This window comes from Suricata suricatta, chromosome 7 (genome assembly GCF_006229205.1).
Source record: "Suricata suricatta isolate VVHF042 chromosome 7, meerkat_22Aug2017_6uvM2_HiC, whole genome shotgun sequence".
NCBI classification, from domain to species: Eukaryota; Metazoa; Chordata; class Mammalia; order Carnivora; family Herpestidae; genus Suricata; species Suricata suricatta.
In genome coordinates this window covers 24,535,718-24,560,162 of record NC_043706.1, presented here as the reverse complement: position 1 = coordinate 24,560,162, position 24,445 = coordinate 24,535,718, and the positions used below count along the sequence as shown (strand labels likewise).

The 24,445-nt window shown below is 42.2% G+C and overlaps 1 long non-coding RNA gene across 5 annotated transcripts in view; it reads right to left on the bottom strand.

The window, feature by feature from the left end:
- LOC115295163 overlaps positions 1 to 19,690 on the bottom strand; it is a 50,170-nt gene extending 30,480 nt beyond the window's left edge. For all 5 annotated transcript variants that reach the window (XR_003910367.1, XR_003910366.1, XR_003910368.1 and 2 more), the window contains exons 1-2: positions 19,476 to 19,690; positions 1,036 to 1,208 (exon numbers count right to left, since the gene is read on the bottom strand). This is a non-coding gene — a long non-coding RNA (uncharacterized LOC115295163). The remainder of the gene's footprint in view (positions 1 to 1,035; positions 1,209 to 19,475) is intronic.
- Positions 19,691 to 24,445: the final 4,755 nt, after the last annotated feature.

Genomic DNA, 24,445 nt, shown 5'->3' with positions numbered 1-24,445 from the left:
AATGGCTTAATGAAGACTCTGTTAGAATGCCAGTTGGGACACAACACACCAAAGAATGGAATTCTGTCTTAAAGGATGTTTCTCCTTTGCTAAGATCCATGGAGCCAGGATTCAAGAAATAGGAGAAGAGTTGTTCTTCTCCACTTTATCACTAATAACCCACTCACAGAAACGTTGCTTCTTAACCCAGCATCTTTGTGTTCTGCTAGTCTGGAGATCTTAGTCCAAGGGATAATGCTTCCACCATTTGACATCACAATGGTTCCAATGAATTGTGTGGACTACCACATGGCTATTTTGGGCTTATTAGACCACTAACCACCGAGTAGAAGAAAAGGTCACTCTACTGGCTGGAGTGACTGATCCCAATAACCAAGGGGAGATTATGTTGCTGCTACCCAATAGGGTGATGGGGATGATATCTGGAACCCAGGGGATTCCTAGGGTAACTCTAAATATTTCCATGTCTGGTAGTGGAAGGCTTATAGAAAACTGCAGACTTTCCCTCCTCCCCCACAAAAAAGGGGAAAAATAACTAAGATTCAAACCATTTTGTTAATGAAGTTTTGGGTCATTTTACCAGGTTATGGCCTAAATGGCCAGTTTAACTTCTGGCTGAGGGCAAGGGAAATATGGAATGGGAGGTGGAAGAAGGAAGCTACATATAATAGTGACAGCCTTGTGACCAGTTACATTAGGGGGGACTGAGTAGCTCTGCCTATTTTCTCTTTGCTTAGCTGTGTATGTCTTTATGTGTGCATGAGAGCCATTTTCTTCTCTCTTTTCCTTCCATTATTTTATATATGAATAAATTTTATCATTTATTCTTTAGGTGACAGATATTCAGTAGGACTATTACTGAATTGGAGAAGCAATGAACACATCCAGTGATAGATACAATGGCCCTTGTGCCTCCTCATTTGGGAAAGGAGTGAGTATAAAAGTCAAATGTGTGTAAAAAGTGCGTCTAGAAGTTGAGTAGCCAAAGGGGTGGACTTTTATCAATGATCAACTCAATACTTTATATCACCAAACCTTCCCTTCCTTGGGCTGCTTTGAGATCCTGGAGATCCTGGAGATATCTGTGTCCGCTGATGCAGGATAGCCAGGAGCACTTGGAGGTCAGCAGAATTTCCTGGCACCCGCTTCAGGAAGCTGTGTGGTGGAAGTCCACTGAGACACCTCCCGGGAACAGCTTTCTGGGGCACCTTAGAGGACAGATTTCCAGCAAGTTCCACTGGTGAGACACCACAGCAACTTGTCTGCTACTGGCTGAGCCACAGCCATGACCTCATGACCTCATAGCAGGGTTTGGATCCAGCTCAGGGTTGAGGCATAGTTGCTTCTCTGGACATTCTATGTCAGCTCTAGAGGTATTTCTGTTTCTTATATCTGTGTCTCCTAATGTTCTCTTTATTTTTCACTAGCCACCCCCTCACTAGTCCCATCCCCCATTATAGCTACTACAGTAAAACCTTGGATGGTGAGTAACTTGTTTTGTGTGCTCTGCAAGACAAGTGAACATTTCTAGTAAATTTTAACTTGATAAACAAGCTCTTGTGATATGAGTGGTAAGTAACTCTGAACGTCACATAATCACAACTGAGCCAATGGTTCTCTCTCTCGCTGTGGGACTGTGGGAGATCATCTCCCATACTTGGATGCTCAGACTCAGGCCACAGCGTTTGGCAGAAACCAGTGATTTTTCAGAACGTTGGTAGGGGCCCACAACTGTAGTGTATTTTTCACCACTTCAAAGCACCTATGGACTGTCCTTTGCTTTTCCATGCAAGGGAAAACTTAGGAATGTTTGCTGCATTCTAGGTCAGGCTGCCTGCAGATACAAACCCTTTCCTCTGCCGCCTTATTGCTAGTTACATTAAATACAGTAGATGACAAGTTTATTAATACTGTACTATAGTCAACATCCGTGCTAGCGTATACAATGGCCCCCATGCAGAGAAAGATTCCATTGAGCCAATAGATAGCAATGACTCTGTTAGCTTCACTATCTCGATTCTGATAGTTTCACTATCAAGTGAAAGTGGTCCTACACATTAACCCTCCTCTCTCCTGTCTCCCTCACACCGGCCATGAAGGTCTTCAAAGGTAAGTGCAAGTTAATTTGTTTATTTTCTTTATGTTTTGCATTTTCTTTATTATTTTGTCTTATATATTACAGTATTGTCATCATTTTTATATGAATATTTTTGGGTTGTGGGACGAATCATCTGAGTTCCCATTATTTCTTATGGGGAAATTCGGTTTGATATACAAGTGCTTTGGATTCCTAGCGTGTTTCTGGAACAAATTATGCTTGCAAATGAAGGTTTTACTGTAATTCTTTTTATGTTTTGCCTTTTCATGTTTTTATGTTTTGCCTGTTTGCTGTTTTTAAGTTTTCTTGTTTCAAATTATTGTGTGGTTTCTTTCTCCTGATTGGACCCAGATGCAGAACCCTGTAAGAGGGAGGAGCTTCTCTCCCTGGATCCTGGGTCTTTTCCTCTTGCACCTACATCTTGGCTACCCCCCACCCCTTCCCCTCACCAGTGGCTATGCCAGAACACATTCCCTCCAGGGTGTTTTCCTGGTGGCCCAGGAAACCTCCCAGTGGCTCTTTCTGATACCCTGAGGGTGCTCCCCAGTCAGCCTCTCTGGCATCCCCAGCAGGAGCCTTTCTAGCCATTTTTCACTGGCACCACAGCAAGCAGTTTTCTGCCCTGGTCTTTGGCCCTTGGTGAGCTCTCTCACCTTCCAGGAAGCTTCAGCCATACCTTGCAATGAGGTCTGAATCTCAGCCCTGGTGACAGGAGGGAAACCCTGTCCAACTGTGTTAGCCATAGAGGTAGCGGCCTTCCTACATTAGCCACTCGGGTCTTCTTCACTGTTTTTCCCCCACCCCTCTTAGGACTGAATCCTGTCATGTTTAACGTTCTCTGTTCAAATGACTGGTATGGCTTCTTTCTCCTAACTGGATCCTGAGTGATACTATGAAACATTGTATCAGGCAGAGTTGGGTGGTAGATAACAGAAGGTCTAAACAGAGCATTAATCTAGAAAATCCAGTGTTCACAAGGAGCTGGAGGAATACACTCTGGACTGGAACACGGTGAAGGTCTCCAGTCTCCTGACAAGGATGCTCCTACCTCTGCCACTCGGGGCACTGTGGGGTCAGGGGACACACGCAGGGTCTCTTGGCTCCGGGAACAGAGTGCCTTAGCTACAAAAGCAGAGATCAGGAAGTTGCTGCTATACTTGCAACTCCAGGGTCGCGCTGCACCTGGGTGACCCAGCAGATGGATGCCCCACCTCTTAACTTTCCAAATCCGGTGAGTGCAGCTGCTTTGCAACATGATTGAAAATACAGCATATTGATAGAAAATCTGAGGTAGGGTGAGGCCAACAGATCAGGAAATGGTTGCCATTGAAAGGATAGCTTATATCTCACAGATCCCAAGAGATGCTCATGTCATGCAGGGCCACATAGGAAGCAGCAGTGTCATCCAAGAGGCAAAGGAAGAGAGGGGAAATGTGAATTAGGTCTTGGGGTTTCTGTAGGAAATAATGAGGTGGGGTAAGCAGGCTTGCATGCTCTGGGGCATGGGAGCTGTCCCTGGCTGGCTGGTACCTGACCCTGGAATAGTCAGAGCAGGTGGACAGTGGCTGGAGTGTGCAAGCCCACAGAGGAGCTGGCTGGGACATGGGCTCTGATTGGTTGGTTTGTATTTGGAAAGCACTCCCCAGCCCAGGAAGCGTCCTCCTGGTGTGTGTGGTGAGGGGGCGGGGCCCCTATGAGGGAGGCAGGAGGCCAGGACGAAGTAACTCAAGCATACCACTGGGTTGTCCAGGATAAGGCTTGTTCAGTATACGCATGCGGGGCAGATGTGAAGGCATCAAGTTTACAGAAGTGAGAAATGTGGGCAATACACAAAGGTAAATTGCCTCTGGAGCGTCAGTCACTAGTGGTCTGGAAAGTATAGTTTTTGGCTTTCCAGCCTTTGCAATCATGAAGACAAATCAGAAAAAACATTGCAACTAATGTGAAGCAAGCTAATTTACCATCAAACACACACAAATCACACACTCCATAAATAAATACAAAAAGAGGAACTAATATTGAGAGTAAAAACTTAGGCATTCTGGTAGTTTCCCCCTGCAGCACATGGTCCTTTTGCAGACCTCTGTAAGTTGACTTTCAGAGCAATAATAAAAAGCCACATAGGTGCCCCTGGGGGGCTCAGTCGGCTGGGCACCTGACTCTTAATTTTGACTCAGGTCATGGCCTTGCAGTTTGTGCATTTGAGCCTGTGTTGGGCTTTGTGCTGGTGGTGAGGAGCCTGCTTGGGATTCTTTCTTTTCCTCTTTCTCTCTCTCTCAAAATAAATAAGAAAATACTTTTTAAGAAGCCACACAACAATGCTCTGGGGCAGGACAGCTGCTCACACTGCAATGGGCCTCCACAGGCTTTAAATCATTTGGGCCCAAACACAACTTTGTGAGGGAAGCTGACGAGGTATTTTCCCCATTTCATACATCAGGAAACTGAGGCCCAGACAGGGTAAGTAACTCAGCCACCATTGCATCTTAAGTAGTAGCAAACCTGAAACTGGAGTTCTGGTGTCTTTTTGGCCATGTACCACGGAGTTTCATGAATATTCTAGAAGAGTTGTTGGTCTGGAAAAAAAGTGTGGTCATGTATTTGGGTTCTAATAGTTATGCGTGTCTTTGATTTTCTTTTAGCCTAAGGCCAAAAGCTAAATAAATGTTTAGGAAGAAAACTTCTTTTGAACTTTAGATAAAATATTACTTAGTGCTGCTGTGCCATATAGTTTAATAGACTTAAAACTACAGCTAAATCATCCCTAATGGGGGAAAAACTGAAAGCTTTTCCCCCTAAGGTCAGGAACAGAACAAGGATGTCCACTCTCACCATTTTTATTCAACATAGTACTGGGAGTCTTAGCCTCAGCAACCAGACAACAAAAAGAAATAAAAAGCATCCAAATTAGTAAAAAAGGAACAAAACTTTCACTATTTGTGGTATTCCTATATAGAAAACCCTAAATATTCCACCAAAACACTGCTAGAACTGATACATACATTTAGTCAAGTCGCCGGATACAAAATCAACATACGGAAATCTCTTCTCTACACCAATAATGAAACAACAGAAATAGAAATCAAGAAAATAATCTCATTTACAATTGCACCAAAAATGATGAGATACCTAAGAATAAATCTAATCAAAGAGGTGAATTACCTGTACTCTGAAAACTATAAAACTGATGAAAGAAATTGAAGAGGACACAAAAAAATGGAAAGACATTCAATGTTCATGGATTGAAAGAACAGAATCTAAATATCTATACTACCCAAAGCAATGTACACATTTAATACAATTCTTAACAAAATGCCAATAGCGTTTTTCAAATTACTAAAATAAACAATCCTAAACTTTCTATGGAACCACAAAAGACCTATCATAGTCAAAGTAATCTTGAAAGAGAAAGGCAAAGCTGCAGGCGTCAGAATTCTAGACTTCAAATTATATTACAAAGTTGGAGTAATCAAAACAATATGGTACTGGTACAAAAATAGACACATAGATCAATAGAACAGAATAGGAAATCTAGAAATAAACCCACAATTATGCAGTCAATTAATCTTTGACAGCCAGGAAAGAATATCTAAAGGAAAAAAGACTTCAACAAATGGTGTGGAGGAAACTGGACCACTTCCTTACAACATACACAAAAAATGCAAAATGGAATAAAAACCTAAATGTGATACTAGAAACCAGAGAAGTCCTAGAAAAGAACACAGGCAGTAACTTTTTTGACATTTGTGGTAGCAATTGCTTTCTAGATAATGTCTCCTAAAGCAAGGGAAAAAAAGCAAAAATAAACTATTGGAATTACATCAAAATAAAATGCTTCTGGACAGCAAAGAATATAACCAATAAAGCTAAAAGGCAATCTTTGGGATGGGAGAAAACATTTGCAAATCACATATCTGATAAAGGGTTAGTATCCAAAATATATAAAGGAGTTATACTACTCAACATCCAAAAAACAAATGACCTAACTAAAAAATGGGCAGAAGACATAAACAGGCATTTCTCCAAACAAGACATACAGATGGCCAACAGACACATGAACAGATGTTCATCATCGCTTATTGTCAGGGAAATGCAAATCAAAACTACACTAAGAAATCATCTCACACCTGTCACAATGGCTAACATCAACAACACAATAAATAACAGGTGTTGGTGAGGATATGGAGAAAAAGGAACAATTGTGCACTGTAGGTAGGAATGCAAACTGGTGCAGCCACGAAAACAGTATGGACGTTTCCCAAAAAGTTAAAAATAAAACTACCTTACAATCCAGCAATTAACCACTTGGTATTTACCCAAAGAATGCCAGAACATTAACTCAAAGGAATACATGGACCCCTTTGTTTATTGCAGCAATATTTACAATAGCCAAGATATGGAAGCAGCCCAAGTGGCCATTGATTAATGGATGGATAAAGATGTGGTTTATATATACAATGGAATATTAATCAGCCATAAAAGAGAATGAAATCTTGCCATTTGCAGCAACATGGATGGAGCTAGAGAGTATAATGCTAAGCGAAATATGTCAGACAAGAGAAAGACAAATACCATACGATTTCACTCATGTGGAATTTAATAAACAAAACAAAGAAGGGGGGATAAGGGGGAGGATAGAGAAAGCAAGAAACAGACTCTTAATTATAGAGAACAATCTCACGGTTACCAGAGGGGAGGTGGGTGGAGGGATGGGTGAAATAGGTGATGGGGATTAAGAAGTGCATTTGTCATGCGCACTGGGTGGTGTATGGAATTGCTGAGTCATTATATTGCACATCCGAAGCTAACATAACACCTTATGTTAACTGGAATTAAAATAAAAACTTTTTTTTAAAGAAGATTAATAGACTTGAAAGGGTATGTGAAGTCTGTCTCTCCTGTGTTCTCAATTTACCTTTCCAATAGGCACATCTAGAGATGGTGGCTGTTTCTGATTTCTGTGATAAAGGAAGCATAGTAACAACATGCACCACTGCGTACCATTTAGACCTGTAAAAGCAGAGAGCACGTAGTTTTGAAGTTTCTTAAGTCTTGTGGGCAAATTCTGAAATAGAAAACATGGAACACCTTGGGTTCTGTGCTGAGTAACCTGTTTCTAAATACATCACATATTTTGAAGAAAAAAAACCCAACTCCATTGAGATTCAGAAAGAACTGGTTGAAAGATACCCCGGGGGAACTCGCTGACTCAAGATTGCAGACAAATAAATTACACCTCTGGTTCAGACTCATTCTGTGTGCGTGCTTCTAAAAAAGTAGGCAAATAAATGTGAAGAGTTATTTAGAGTTTAATTGGTTTAATGTATTAATCACTGCAGAGCAAACCAGGCGGCTAAGCTAGCAAATTTAATTGTGGAAAGAGAATCCAATTGAAGATTTCATTTATCAGGGAAATATTTACTTCCATTTTCTCCAGATTTCTATTACAGCAATGAGTAGTCCTTCATTTGAGGCCTCTTTATCACTAGGGAAAGCAAAATGCTAAGTTTACTTTTGTGCCGCCGAATTGAAAAAGAAATAGGTAGATTAACCGGGAATCTGCTAGAAGGATCATTACCTGTCTGATGGGGAAACCCCACAGGGATCCAGCTGGCTGGTGTTGTGTGTGTGTGTGTGTGTGTGTGTGTGTGTGTGTGTGGTGTGTGTTTACTCTTCATGTTTACATGAAGGAGTGCCAGGTCCTTTAAAAATTTTTTAAATAAATGTTTTTTAAATATATTCAACAGCAATACTCATTCTGCCTCTGTGGTTATGGAGAAGTGGTCAGTTGTGATAAAATATCACCTTAGAATCAAATGGGCAGGAGAATGAGTCATTTTAATTTAATTTAAATTTTAATTTAGTCAATTAAAAAGGCATTCTATGGAGGAAACAAAACAATCTTAAAATACTTTTTGCTGGCCTCAGGGAGCTTAGATTTTCATTTGAGTCTACCTGGGAGATTGAGATGACCATCTCCCTAAGGGTGCAGAAAGAGAAAATGGAAAGCAAAATAATTTCAAGTCTGGAGTGTGACACAGGTGCACACAGACATCTCCTTTTAGCAGCTGCTGCCTATGGTTCATCTTTCCTCTCTGACCCCTTTTATAATTCCCAGGAGAGCACTCCAGAATCTTAATTAAGAACATGAGCTTTTAATTAATTGATGGATGAATGAATAAAGAAAATAATATATATATGATGTTTGTATGGTATGTGTGTATATATCATATATGTGTATGTATCACACACACACACGCACATGAGAATATTATTCAGCCATAAAAACGAAGGAAATCTCGCCATTTGCAACAACATGGATAGACTTAGAGGGTGTTGTGCTAAGTTAAATAAGCCAGACAGAAAAACACAAATACTGTATGATCTCACTTATATGCAGAATCAAAGAGAGGAAGAAAGAAAACATTAAGAAACTGAGCTCATAGGTCCAGAGAACAGATTGGTGGTTGCCAAAAGTGAGGGTAGTTGTGAGGAGGGGGGTTGTGCAAAATGGGCAAAGGTGGTCAAAAGGTACAACTTCTAGTTATAAAGTAAATTAGCCCAGGGGATGTAATGTACAACATTGGGACTATATAGTTAATAATACAGTATGTGTATTTGAAAGCTGGTAAGAGGGTAGATTGTAAAATTCTTATCACAGGAAAAACAATTGTAACTGTGGTGATGTCTTTCACTCTATTGTGATCACTTCATAATGTGTCCATACATCGGATCATTAATGCTGTACACCTGAAACTAGTAGAATGTTATAGGTCAAATATACTTTGATAAAAAATAGTACATGAATAGGAGTTTGGTTGTAGGTAAAAATGAAGAAAAAAGTAAACAAAGATTTTTGATGTTTTTTGCAACATAAGGTTTTCCAAACCTTTAGGAAAATGTGCCAAATTTGCAAATGTCTCCTGTTAGTTGGTCTCTGTGGAAAGGAAGGAGAAAGGCTGGGTCCTGCATCTGTCGGATATGGTACAGAGAAGGTGGAGCACATGAGGGCTGCAAGGAACCCGTGGCACTGAATTTTCAGTTGGTGTCCGTGGTATGGATCTGGAAGTGACCCCTGAAAACTCACCTCAGGAAATGTAAAGATAGCCTGATGATGAGATGGACTTCCACAGGCCATGGGAAGCCCGTTCACACAATGCTATCTGTCTACCTTCAATTTCGTTTTAGATATTACAAATTTGACTGGGAATAAAAGTATCACACATTCCCCAAGATTTAATAGTATTCCAAAATTGATGCTTATTTATAGTTTATAAATTATATTTATAATAAAATTATATCATTTATGTAATCATATACCTTTGTAAACCTTATTTGTAAAAACACCTAGACATACTAAATGCATTATTATATATGTTTCACATATATATGTTTCACATATATAATCTTACTTTCCTCAGTGATTAGCACTTCTTTATATGAACGAGAATGGCAGAAAAGAATACGTTCAGTAAAGGTCTTTGAGTCCCAGAAAAACCTAAATTGACTACAGTTTCTCCACAGAATCCTTCATATTTATTTCTGTCTGTGAATGTTATTTTCAGGAATTGAATATTTCCAAATGGATAGGAAATTAACATAAGGAGCAGAAAATTTATGAAGTTTTGGCATTTTCTTAACAATCTGAAGTGGAGGCTCAACCTTCACCAAAAAAAAAAAAAAAAAAGAAAGAAAAGAAAAGAAAACACAAACCCAAATATTTACCAGAAACCCCCAAACAAAAACAAAAAACAAACAAACAAAAACAATATTGTTTGTACATTCAAGAATCCAAGTCAGGTTGAAACGTATGTTAGCCATGAAATTTTAGTGGAAGTTACTTAAATGTTCTAAATCTTGATTTTCTCATCAGTAAAGTGGGTATAATAACAGTGTGAGAGGACAACTGTAAGGACTCAGGGGCTAGGGAAGGAAAGCCAGATAAAACTCTGTGATACTGCATTTCGTAAACACAGTTATTGCCTTTGCCCACTCTTCTAGAAGCATCTACTTCCTCAAGAGGGGGAACACAGGTACACAGAGTTCACATTTTAGCTTTTGAGCTCCAAAATAGGCTCCCCCTTTCCAGTTCTTGAAATTTAACTAAGGTGGAACAAATAAAATGCACAAATCTTAAGCATACAGCTAAACTGTGAAGTACATAAATTTCTAGGTGGAAAGGTCTACAAAATGACCAACAAAATGAATGAAAAAAACCACCCTAACTAAGGCATGTTGCTGAAACATTAAAATACCAGTAAGGAGATCCTAAAAGTTTCTAGAGGGGGAAAAAAGTCACACATAAAGGCAAGAGAATCTAAATTTTTATGGGGGCTTCTCAAAAACCATGAAGCCAGAGGACTAGGGAGAAATGATTCTCAACCTGCCAATTTATCATTCAAGAGGGAGGGTAGAATGAAGACATTTGTCAGATATACATGGTCTAAAATTATTGACCTCTCGGAGCGGTTGGGTGGCTCAGTCTGTTGAGTGTCCGACTCTTGATTTCAGTTAAGGTCATGATCTCATGTGAGATCAAGCCCTACATCAGGCTCTGTGCTGGGTGTGAAGCCTGCTTGAGATTCTCTCCATCTCCCTCTGCTCCTCCCCCTGCTGTGCTCTCTTTCTCTTTTTCTCTCTCAAATTAAAAATATAAATAAAAACATATTGACCTCTCATGCACAACTTCATGAGCATTATTAGAGGGTGTGCTACCAAAACAGGGTGCACCAAGGATGAGAAAGGGGTGGACTCCAGAAAAAATAATCTGAAACCAGACCAATGCTCCTGGTCTGGAGGAGGTGGAACTGGAGACTGAGGGCTGAGGTGATGTAAGACACAGAATGAGCAGTTTTCGTAACAGGAAGTCAGTGGATAATGTCTAAAATCAATAAACCAAGAAATAGTTATCTAATCATATTATTTAAAATTATGGCTGCAAATACTGGAATAGTGAAGAGTTCAAGGTATCATTTTTCATCACAAGATTTATTCTTTTTGATTTTAACTGTGTACATGTATACCTTTGATAATTTTCAAAAAGACATAGCAAAGAAAGGAAACTCAGAGATGATAGTCTTGGGAGAAAAGGCTTCTGCTCTGCAAGAGCACGTGCTTTTGGGAACTTGCAAGGGTTATGCTCTGAGGCATAAAGTCAATACCATCAACAATGCACTGGAAGGAGAGCCAATGACTGCCAGGCTCTCCTGCCCCTTGGAACTAGATCAAGGCCAAGACAAGGCATTGGAGAGGGGACAGTACAGGTGGGCACCAGCATGGGTGGACTTCTCCCTGCCTCCTCCCCGCTTCCCACTTTGTGGACAGTGGATGAACCCTTACTCTCTCTGGACTTTGATTTGCAACATGAGTGGATTGAACCCTTGGTCTCCTAAGGTTGCTTCCATTTTTAACGTCCAGGGTGTTTGTGACTAGAGAGGCCCAGAGGAAGGGAGGTAAAAGTAGAAGAGAATATGGAGGTAGAAAAAAAGGAGAAGAGGAAATGAGCAGAGAAAACCAAGGGGGAGAAAGAATGGAAGGAGAGGGGAAAACCCAAGGCTGCCTTTGTTGAAAATAAAGCATGTGCCTTGACATTTTGTATCCTTAATGGAGGCTAATTAAATGATGGAACCGCAGCAGAGCAAAAAGCCCTCAGCAACGCATCTCAAAATAGAAGTCTCGGTATTTATTTGGAGGACAGTAATTTCATTTTCCTGGGAGAATTTTCGGTAAAAAGAGTTTACATGGGCAATTAAATTCTTACCTTTCAACATAGCTGCCTGAAAGCTATGAAAGTAATAATGTCTCGTATTTCCTGAGAGCCAGCACTTTCTACGGGCGTATATTACCTGATTCAGTCCTTGTAACAGGATGGAGTCAGTGCTACTGTCTGCACTCACCCATTATGCACACTGTGACAGAAGTGGAGTCATGTGTCCAGCAAGAAGGCAGGAGCACCAAGGGTCAAACGAGGGTCTGTTTTATTCCCAAGCCCATGTTCTCTACCTCTGGCCCCCTGTCTGCAGCTCTTATAACCTGAGAAACAGTTAGGGAGCAGACGTCACCCAGCCCTCAGTGCCAAGCAACACGGTCTACTTCTCCACCTCCATGTCCATCTCCTTTGTTGTTTCTTTCTGGTCTTCCTTTTCATTTTCTCCATCTGGATCTTCTCTCTTTTCTCCTCCCTCCTCTTTTATCTTCTTCATCTTTTAGAATAGGCATCACATTCATATTGTTCAAAACTGGAACCAGTGGGGAAGGTAGATCATGAGAAAATCCTACTACTATGCTGCCCAGCCACATGCTCCTGCCTCCACCCCAAGCCTCTAGGATCATTCATTTCTTTGGTATCCTTCAGTGAATCTTTATGTCACCACAAGAACTTGGAAATGGTGTTCTTATTTCCTACTTTCTTACGCCAAAGTTAACATACCAAATTGTACCATATTTAGACATTTCTCTGTTTTTACCTAGTGAGGTGTCCAGAAGACACAGGAGACATTAAAAAAATTTTTTTTAATGTTTATTTACTTTTGAGAGAGAGAGACAGAGCACAAGCAAGGGAAGGGCAGAGAGAGAAGGAGACACAGAATCCAAAGCAGGCTCCAGGCTTTGAGCTGTCAGCACACAGCCCGATGAGGGGCTTGAATCCCTGAATCGTGAGATCATGACCTGAGCCGAAGTCAGATGTTTAACCAACTGAACCAGCCAGGCACTCCATGTCCAGGAGATATTTTGACGTTTAAAGAAGAAAAAAATATTTTTTACAGTTATAGACTATTTCATCATGTGAATAAATCATAGATTTATTTAGCCAGTTCCTCAGACATGGACACTTGGGTGGTTTCCATGTTTTTTAAGTATCACACACAATGCTGTAAGGAATAATCTTATCAGTTGTCAGTTCACACTGATCAGATATAACCCCCGGAGCTGGGTCTCTGGGTCAAAGGGAAAGTGCATTTGAAATGTTGGTGGTTATGCCCTTTGGCACACCATTTGGCAGTCCCTCTAAGAGAGAATGACATCTGCTTCCCTAGCACCTAACCACCAGGGTATTTTGTCAAACTTCTAGAATTTTCCCCATCTGACCAAGAAAAAAGTGTATCTTAGTGGAGTTTTGATTTTTGTGTCTGGCTCACAAGTATTTAGGACCATTTGGATTTCTTATTCTGTGAACTGCCTGTGACCTTTGCCCATTCTTCTGTTGGCCTTGTGGTCTTACTCTTTTTCATCTCTGGGAGCTCTTTGCATATTTTGGAGAAAAAGAGTTTTCTGTGTCATCAGCTGCAAATATGTCCCTCTAGTTGCTGTCTTTTTTCTTTGTGTTGTGATTTGATTATGACTTTTATGTAGAAGTTGTTGTTTCCAGTTACAATTATGAGTACCTATTTATTTATTTTTATTTCTAGAATTTGAGATATAGATATGCCAATCTACTCCAAGGTTATTCTACCAATCAGAGTTCCAATCAGAGCCCCAATTAGGATAATTCAAGAGGAGTTTTTATTCAAAGAGATTAGTTACAAGGTTGTGGGCAAGATTTAGAGGCCTTTTGAGGGAGGTGCAAGAATCAGGGCCTGGGGCAACAGAGGTGTCTGGGCTCCAGAGGGTGAGGGGCACAGAAATTATGGTAGCCTGGAGGGAAAGAGAGCTGTGTAGACCAAGCCAGCTACAGAAGAGGGCTTGCACCTGTTGGGGAAACAGCGGACCCAGGACATGAATACCCTGCCATCTTTTCCCTTATGCCTTCCTATGTCTTGTCATGGCTCCCCATTGGCCAGAGGGTGCAGAATCCTGCTGGGGTCACCCACATGGGGGCAGCCTTCCACAGCAGACAATAGGGAGCATGAGGGGATCCCCACTATGTGGGATGGGGGTGGGAAGTGGACAGGATCCAGCATATTATAGAATGCCTGCTGATAATATTTACATAGTTTTATTTTTTACATTTAAAACTTTGTTCCATCAAAGTTTACCGTGATGTCCTAGGTGTACTATGGTTCCAACTTTACCTTTTCCCTAATGGCTGTCCACTTGTCCCAGTGCTGTTTATTACAAAGTTCACCTTTGCCCACTGATTAGAGCATCCATATTTGTCATATATTAATGTCCTGCACACATTTAAGTCTATTTCTAGATTTTTTCTTCTGTTCCATTGGCCTGTGTGTCTATTCATGTGCTCTTCTGTATTAATTACCAAGACCTTCTGATGAGTTTTAAGAACTGGGGAGACCAATCCCTCCTAATTTTTCTTTTCCATTTTAAATTTTTTTTCAGGGCTACGGTTGCTTATTTATTTTGAGGGAACCTACTTGCCTATTTCTGAAGGAAGGAAACTTAGTACATTTTGGAGAATTATGTTAAATTTATAAATTTATTGATGGATGACTCACATCTTTAAACTACATTTGGTTTCTTCTTTGAGACAATGATTGGCTACCACCTTACCAATGAGAAAGTTACCATTTGAAATAATGGGACTGATATTAGGTCCCTCCCTATGGGATGCAGTGAGAATACACCAACCACTCAAGTAGTACTCCTGCCAAAAATGCCTAATCTAAATCTAATCACAGGAACATATTATACAGGATCAAACTGGGGGCATTTTCCAAAAGAGATGGTCCATACTTTCCCAAAATACCAGTATTGTCAGTTATGCATCAATAAGGCTGAAAAAAAAATCAGTATCTTGAAGGGCAAAAGGGATAAGGACCTGTTCTGTATGAAAAGAGAAAAAGGACATGACAAGTACATGTACTCTGTGGTTTTGTTTGGATCTAGATCTGGGCAAAAATATCCATAAAGGATGTTAATGGAACAACTAATGAAAATTAAATATGTATTGTCAATTAGGGCATAGTATTGTATTGATGTCAAATAACTTGAATTTGAGGATTGTTCTGTGGTTATGTAAGAGGATATTCTTGTTCTTACAAAATGCATGATGAAGTTTTTAAAAATATAATTTATTGTCAAATTGGCTAACACAGTTTGTACAGTGTGCTCTTGGTTTTGGGAGTAGATTCCCATGGTTCATCACTTACGTACAAACCCAGTGCTCATTCTCACAAGTGCCCTTCTCAATACCCATCACACATTTCCCCCTCTCCCCTACACCCCCATCCACTCTCAGTTTGTTCTCTGTACTTAAGAATCTCTTATGATTTGCCTCCCACCCTCTTTGTTTGTAATTATTTTTTCCTCATCCCTTCCCCCATGGTCTTTTGATAAGTTTCTTAAGTTCCACATGTGAGTGAAAACATATAATATCTGTCTTTCTCTGACTTATTTCACTCAGCATAATACCTTTCAGTTCCACCCACATTGTTGTAAATGTCATGATTTCATTTTTTCTCGTTGCCAAAGTAGTATCCATTGTATACACAAGCCACATCTTCTTTATCCATTCATCAGTTATGATTTGGCTATTGTTGAAAATGCTCCTATAAATATTGGGGAACATTTGCCCCTATGAATCAGCACTCCTGTATCCTTTGAATAAATTCCTATTAATGCTATTGCTGGGTCGTAGGGTAGTTCTATTTTTAATTTTTTGAGAAATCTCCATACTGTTTTCCAGAGTGCCCTCACAAGTTTACATTCCCATCAACAGTGCAAGAGGGTTCCCATTTCTCCACATCCTCGCAAGCATCTGTTACTTCCCACGTTGTTATTTTTAGCTACTCTGGTGTGAGGTGGTATCTCAGTGATTTTGATTTGTATTTTCCTGAAGATAAGTGACGTTGAGCATTTTTTCATGTGTCTGTTGGCCATCTAGATGTCTTCTTTGGAAAAGTGTCTATTCATACCTTCTGCTCATTTCTTCACTGGCTTGTTTTTCGGGTGTAGAGTTTGGTAAGTTCTTTACAGATTTTGCATACTAACCCTTTATCTGTAATGTGATTTGCAAATATCTTTTCCCATATCGTCAATTGCCTTTTAGTTTTGTTGATTGCTTCCTTTGCAGTGCAGAAGCTTTTTATCTTGATTAGTCTCAATAGTTCATTTTTGCTTTTAATTCCCTTGTCTTTGGATATGTGTCGAGCAAGAAGCTATGGCTGAGGTCAAAGAGGTTGTTGCCTGCTTTCTTCTCTATTTTGATGCTTTCCTGTCTCACATTTAGGTCTTTCATCATTTAACATTTAGTTTTGTGTATGGTGTAGGAAAGTGATCTAGTTTTATTCAGCATTTTGCTGTCCAGTTCTCCCAGCACCATTTGCTAAAGAGACTGTCTTTTTTCCATCCGACACTGTTTCCTGTTTTGTCAAAGAGTAGTTGGCATTCATTTGTGGGTCCAATTCTAGTCTCACTATTTTAATCCATTGGTCTATGTGTCTGTTTTTGTGCTAATACTATACTGTCTTGATGATGAGAGCTTTGTAGTAGAGGCTAAAGCCTGGGATTGTGACGCTTCCCACTTTTGTGGTTCCAAGCAAATTTTAGGATAGTTATAGCTTTGAGAAGAACACTGGTGCAATTTTGATTGGGATTGTACTGAATGTATAGATTGCTTTGGGTAATAATGGCATTTTAACAATGTTGATTTTTCCTATCCATGAGCATGGAATGTTTTTCCATTTCTTTGTGTCTTCTTCAATTTCCTTCATAAGTTTTCTATAGTTTTCAGCATACAGATCTTTTACATCTTTGGTTAGGTTTATTGCTAAGTATTTTATGGTTTTTGGTGTAATTGTAAATGGGATCAGTTTCTTGATTTCTTTTTCTGTTGCTTCATTATTGGTATATAGAAATGCAACCAATTTCTGTACATTGATTTTGTATCCTGTGATGTTGCTGAATTCACGTATCAGTTCTAGGAGCCTTTTGGTGAAGTCATTTGGGCTTCCCATGTACAATATGCATGGTGAAATATTTAGGGATAAAGGGTGTTTACTACTTTCAAACTATTCAGAAAAAAATATACATATGCATTTATATAGAAGTAACAAAGTAAATACAGAAAAATAATAATTGATAACTGTGTGAAGACAATAAGAATTTTTAGTGCTATTCTTATAACTCTTTCATAAACTTAAAATTACTCATGAGTAAAAGTTAAAACAAAAGAATGTTTGGGTGAGTGGGTAGGGAGAAGATAATGTTAAAAGGTATGAACTCTCTTGCTTTTAATCAATTTGAGCTTGATTCTGCCTGTTAACACATTGTCTTAAAATCCAGAGAAATATCAAGTTAATTGATATTAGTTAATCTTATTTTCTTTTTTGAAAGTATTTTTCAAGTTTATTTATTTGTTTTCTAAGAGAGGCAGGGACAGCACAAGTGGGGCAGGACCAAAGAGAGAGAGGGAGAGAGAATCCCAAGCAAGTTCCGTGCTGCCAGTGCAGAACCCAATGTGGGACTCAAACCCATGAATTGTGAGCTGAAATCAAGAGTTGGATGTTTAACCAGCTGAGCCACCCAGGCACCCCTATTTTCAATTCTGAAAGCTAATCTCCACTACTTTGGTTACAACACACAAACATACAGCTACACACACAAATTCCTTCCACCCGAAGCAGGTCTAATTAGTGAGTTGTCATTGAGTATTGCTCTGTGCTGAGGACCTCCTTCTTACAGGACCAAAGACCATGCAAAAGACCAAAGGACCAGAGCTCGCCCCTGGGATTTGGGTGTTCTTAGTGTCAGTGACCAGCAAATGATATCTGATTTTGGTTTGCAACACCAGAGGAAATGTCTCTAGTGTTCTTCTTTGTGCCCAACCCCATAATAATAACAATAGCTGCTGGTACAGTGCCTACCACCACTAATTTCTGGAATGCTAACAGCGCTCCAGACTTAATCTTCTATAATCTTGTTTTCTCAGAAGAAGCTGGCAGGTAGTTACAATTATTACCCCCGTTTGACAGATGGGGAAAGTGAGCAGACTTTGGCCACAGTAAAATTGGGAGAAACTATAAAAATCAATAGAATCATATAGCTCCTTGCCTCATAAAGTGTGGACCAGATCTTCAGGGAATCTGAATCCTTGTTGGCCAAGAACCCAGCCTCCAGGGGCCTGTGAGAAGGGTTTGTATACAAATTGTGTGTGCTCCAGGAAAGGATTCACAAATAAATCCTACGGATGCAGAGAAAGACACAAAGTCCACGAGAGAAGGAAACAGGATTCAGGAAACAGATGCTCTTTTGCAAAGAGACACAGAAGCACTAAGAAGGGGGAACAGGAAGAACCAGCATGGGGGCCGTGAGGCTGCACAAGGACATTGAATGCTGAGCAGGAAGGAGGGGACTCCCACTTGGGCAGTTCTTCTCAAAGCCAAAGACAGATGAAATCCAGCATTTGCTGACTGCTCTTCTGCTGTGCTCTGAGGCCGCCAAGAGCGTATGTCTGCATATGTTCCATGTGTCCCAATGTGTGTGTGTATGTGCGTGTGCACAGACATCTGCCCAACAGAGAGAAAGAGATTAGAATTGAGGCTTATTTTGGTTACCTGCCCCCAGGATGATGCCAGAATGATAACTGGATTTTATGAGGTTATTAATCCCCAATTCTTGGCAAGGCCAGAGTAAGGAGTGGCCCAGCTGAGCAGCAAATTCCCAAAGTGCCACCATGGGCCACAGCAGTGGCCACTGTTGGTATTCTGCCCAACTTCCCAGGGCCCCAGTTGTCCTTGTGTGCCCAGCTCCGCATCCTTGAGCTTTGCTTCCATGGAATACCCGTGGGGGACTGAGACCTTCGCCCGCATGCACAGTCCGCCAAGGTCTGGGAGTGGGGGGTGGGGAGAGCGCTCTAGCAACAGCTGTCTGCTGAGAGAGGATGAAAGCCCAGGTCCCTTGTTTTGACAGAGGACAAAGTCCAACCAGTGATTTTCACTCTAGATTCGTCTGCAGGATATGTGGCAGTGGTGTCGCAGCCCAGGGTGTGGTCGCTTCCCTTTCCTGTTCTTCTGTCCCCAACCTGAATAAATCACAGGCACACAAATCCTGGTCTCAGGCCCCGCTTTTGGGGAGTCTGGCCTCCAGTCACCACTATCATGGTCCTAGGACCATAACGAGGAAGAGAAAAAGGGCATGTCCCTACAGAACTGGGCTCTGGGAGATTGCCCAATGTGCTTGGGAAGAAACCTAGGCTGTTTACTGCAGCAGGAGGAGGGAGGCCCTCCCCCTCCAGTGTCCCTAAAGGCCTTCTAGAAAATGTAGAGCCAGTTCCCTGAGGGTTTTATTTTGTTTTGTTTTCTAAACTAGATCTAGAAATCTGGGGCCTAGGCAGAATTGTTTGGGACGATGGTGTGGAATTGAGCTTTGCTCGGAGGAGATAGGAAGGAAGAGAGCTGGAGTGGGCACTCAGCTCCTCCTTGAAATAGATATAAAATAGTATTAAATTCTATGAAAATGTTAGTTTTCTTGGGGTACTTACATGCCTCCAGCTGCCCCTGCTTCCTGGTGGGAGAAGAGGAGGGTTTTCTGCTGAGCCCTCTGAAGAGAAAGTAAGAATGGCACAGGCTGCTATGGTTGACAGTGGTGTGCCTGAAGGGCCATCGGTGACCCTGAGGTCCTCGAAGGGGGAGCGAACTACTGACCAAGGTATTTCTGTTGCCCCTCCTAGTGGCCTGAGTGAGTCAGATGGTGGGACCAGAGGGGACCCTCTATGAGGTGGGACGAGTCACAATTGGGGGTGTGGTGCAGTCCCAGGCAACAGAGTTTCATCTGTAAGTCTGAGAAGTATAGGGACACTTTTTAAGGGGTGGAGAGAGAAGCCAGCTCCTTCCAACCCATCAGACCTGTGTTTTAAGTCTGATTTTTGGTGTCATGAGCAAATTAATAGGATAGATGACATTCAACTAATGGGTCTGAGGAATATACCAGAGATTGGCCAAGCTAATGTCTGCAAGCAGAATGCAATTAGCAAACGTATGGATCACGCACCTGTCTAGATTAAATGTGAGCTTGTTGTGGGAGCCATGTGTAATCCATAATGACCAGCTATGGACCAGCTCCCAGGCTCAAGGTTAGGAACAGGACTATCTCTGGCTTTTGATGTATGGCCTTATATTAGGGAATTCGTACTTGCGTCCTCATAGATGTATGAGAGAACAGACTCAGAGCCATGCTCAGCATCAAAGGGGCATACAGAGAGGACCAGTGTCATGAGAAGAAGGAAGAGATTTACTCTCACTGATCAGCAGGGGTGGGCCAGGCACAAACCACCTGGGCTCACAGCTGTTGTGAGAACTAATGGAGTAATGCATGCAAAGTGTCCAGGAAAGTGCTGGCCCAGGAAAGGACATATTGTGTGTTATTCTTATGTATACATGTGCACACACATGTAGTTGCACATACATCTTTATTTAATTATGATATATGAATACTCAGTAATGAATAATGATAAATTATTAGATTATAACCCATTATTATATAATCTTATGTGTGATATATTATTATATCAAGATCTTACATACGTGATATCACTTTATGTTATTATATTATGTATAATATATTGCTATATTATATTAACATATCCTGTATAATAACATTGTTTAGTAACCTATTATTAAACATTGTATATTAATACTCACACTTAACTGTATATATTAAGTATAAGACTATTATTATGTATTAGTATATTACATATGCATAGTACATATATGCAGTACATATTATTGTGAGCAAGGGTCTCATGCTGGGAATGTTCCACTCTGCTGGAAGAGAGATGAGCAGTCAGTCGGCTATGTGTAGCCTGTATAAGGACACGGAGTGGGACAGAAGGATGGAAAGGAATTTTGGGATTATGGCAATAAGACTTTGTGGGTATTTGAGCTGCATTCAGGTCACCAGGGGATACTTATTCCTCAGAAGTATGCATGAGCACTTCCGGCAGACCTAGTACTATGCTTGGTGCAGGAGAAGCAGCCACAAATGACCAAGGTGGGGCCCCTCCCGGATGGAGGCCGTCAATCCATGGGGGGGGTGGGGGGGTGGGCAGGGAGGCCTGGGAGGGGGTCACTCTGAGAAAGAGAAGAGAAGTAGAGGGCGCCCCGGTGCAGATCAACGAAGGGCTATGGCCTGATAAGTCTGGGGAGGGGTCTCAGAGCGGGTGAGGCTCCAGGACCAGGTGTCAGGCAGGTGAATGGTAAAGAGAAGGGTTGCCTACTGCACAAGAAAGAGACTTTCAGACCAAAAGCCTGCTCCTGTGAGGTGCCTAGAGGGAAAGCAGAGCTCTTCAGGAGCAGAGAGATGGGGAGGGCAGGCTGAGATGTGGCTGGGACATGCGCCCTAGGGAGGCCTAGGCTAAGGATCTACTGTCAAGTTCAGGTGCACTGAGAGGAGAGCACGGCAAGAAGCTGGGCTGCTAAGGCAGAGGGTGGGGTGGAGGGTTGCTTGGCTGGTGACAAAGCGGCAGCTTGGGGAGCTCAGACTCTGTGCTGTGGGTAGGAGAGGCTGGGACTGGAGTTGGTGAGGGCTGTGACTGAGGGATATCAGTGTTGCTCCTGGACGCCAGGGCAGGTCTCAGTGCTGAGAGGTCCAACAGACCCAGCACTGGGGTGGAAAAGAAGGAGGCATCAGGGAAGGCTGGAAGGTTCTGGGCTTAGTGACGAGGCAGAAATCCCTTGTTATTAAAGATGGTGGATACATCTTGGGAAAAGGCTGAGGTTTGTTTTAATATTTCCAATGTCAACTTTGGAATGTTGGTTGAGATAGTTTCTTTGGATTGTTTCAGGAATCACGAATTCAAATAGACTTAGGAAACAAAAATAGAAGTTTTGAATTAGTCATTGATGACCTCTAGCTGAATACATCCCTGGCTTGCTTGCTAATTGCTTGTAATTGCCAAGATCATACATATAAATGTTGTGGGAGTTCCCTCTTCCTCAACACACACACACGTGCACACACAGCCTCTGGACTGTGTTACGAAGGTGTAATAATCTGACTTCTGAGACTCACATGGAAGGATTAGAATAAAGGCTAGAGGATATAGGGCAGCCTGTTCTGACTCCATATCATGAAGAATACTTTAGCAGTTAGAGCTCTGCTAACGGAATGGCTCACCTGTGAGGAGAGGAGCACTTTCTCAGAATGGTTCAGAGAAGGCTGGTTGAGCCTCTTACACAGGATCCCTGCACAGGCAGATGGCCTTGACAGTGATTCTCAACTCTGAGTCTACGATCTTGTGAGTTCACAGCCTCAAAGAAGGTACTGTGAGGGTCTTCTTTTTCCTTCTCAATTTATTACGTCCTGCCCATGACTCCATCAAAGTAGCCTATCCACGTTTTCCCTTGGGAGAACCCTGGGCTAATGGACCCTGGAGTAGTGGTTTGGCGTGAAGCTCCTGATGGTCCCCCTTGGTCCCCTTGTGGGCTAGCATTCCCTGAAACCCTGAACTTCAGTGTGAGGAACCCTGCTGTTTCTGCAGGGTCACAGCGCAACAGCGGGGCCTGGATGCCTCACTTCCCGTTATCTCCTCACACCCCATCATGTCCCGAACCAACTCCCCATCCTCCCCCTCGCCTCCCCACCATGTTACTCTTCACTTCCCCTTATTCCCTGTCACCACCCCTGCTTCCCCTGCCCCCACTTCACTGCAAACCAAGGGAGCAGAGTTAATGGGAGCCAAAGATACAGAAGGCCAAATTGCTCATTACCTTCTTCAAAAGCTCCAGTGTGAGGCCGGCTTGTCTGTCCTCTGCCATGGACGTGTAATAGAGAGGTAGGTGAGAGTCTCATCTCCTGTGACCCCGGGAACCCTGAAGCCCCTGCCTGGTGTGTCCTGCCGGCTGTCCCTGCCCTTGCCCGGAGGTCTTGGCTGCAGGGTGATTGTCTGTCACCAGGCACAAGCATGCTTTCCGTTCCTAAACATGTCTCTCCATTGGTATTGCTATCAGCCAGTTGGTCCAAACCATAGACCTCAAAGAGTAAAGCACTCGACAGCATAAAAATTTGTATGGTGGTACACAAAGAGGTTGGCAAGAAAATAGCCCTGGACTGAAACTTAGGCCCCTGTCCACTGTCTGACCTCGGAGACACAGTCCATCTTGGCACCCCTCTGTCTCCTCTGTGGATGGAGGACGCTGAAAGCAGTGATCTCTGAGGTTCAGCCAGCTGGAAAGCTCTATCACCTGACAGCTGACATTCTAGGAAAGAATTTAAATGAGTGTTTGTTTTTCTCTATGCCTGCAGTTCTTCTTAGGTTACAAAATTAGGAAATCAACTCAAACCTGGACACAGAATATGCCGTTCGGGGCTGCAGCTATTCATAGTGTGTTATCTGGCTCCAGACTTTGCCCTTGATCACCAGCGTTTGTGCTTCCTTCCTTATAGCAGCTGCTTCTTGATTCTTACAAGGGCCAGTGCTATTCCATGCCCACCTTCCATCAGTGTCCCCTGTGCTAATGCCTCTCTGGGACTCCCAGGGTGGTAAGGCACTGGAGATCAAAGTGACATTCTGGGGAAAAGGAAAAAGGAAACTTACTGGAGCAAAGATAAGCCAGAGTTGGAGATTCCACAAGCAGCATTTCAGGCCAGAGGGAGCGTTTGGCCCGTGATGGGCTCCGTGGATGAGTCAGCACAGGAATGGCAAACACAGCCTGTCAGGTCCCAAATCGGTGATGGAGAGGAATATTGATTGCACTGGGGTGCAAATGAGAGAGAGAGAGAGAGAGAGAGACAGATAGGGAAGGAGAAAGAGAGAGCCATTTACACCAGACAGATGCAGATAAAGAGGCAAGAGGCATTCAGCCCTGGTTTTCCTTCCCAAGAGACTGTTAATAATAGCCAAGGCCAGTTCCACACATGCATGCTGTCTGTGTCTTTACTAAGCCCCGAGTAGCCCTCTGCTGCCTTCCAAATAGGTTGGAGGCGAGCTGGTGTGGAGCAGGGAGGACCTAGGGCGTGTGAGGCGATGATGGCCTGCGAATGTGCCAGCACACCGGGCAGCCTCTGTCAGCAGCAGCGTCTGTGCATTTCTGAACCCGGCTCCATTCTTCAGCAGTAACAATGCCCTCTTCAGGGAAGGTGCTGAGGGCAAGGAGCTGACCCTTTCACCCTTGGCTTTTAACCAGCAGATTCTATTGTCCATGGATGAAATTCCTATGTTGCCAGAGAATAGGACTTTAGAGCAGAGGGCAAGAAATACATTCCCGACGGAGAGAAGGGATTCATTTTCTTTTTCAGTACAGGGTCAGCCTGTCTGAGGACAACTGTGCTGTCTCCCCTTCAGCTACATCTGAAATTAGTCTCCCAGAGTTAGACCGTTGGGCGCAACAGAGTGATGAAAAATGTAGTCTCTGGAAACTGGACAGCATGTGCGTCTACAGGTGCAAGATTCCAGAGGGAGGGAAAGCATTGGTCTTGTATGTTACCTGGTATAAAACACTCTGCAGAATTAGC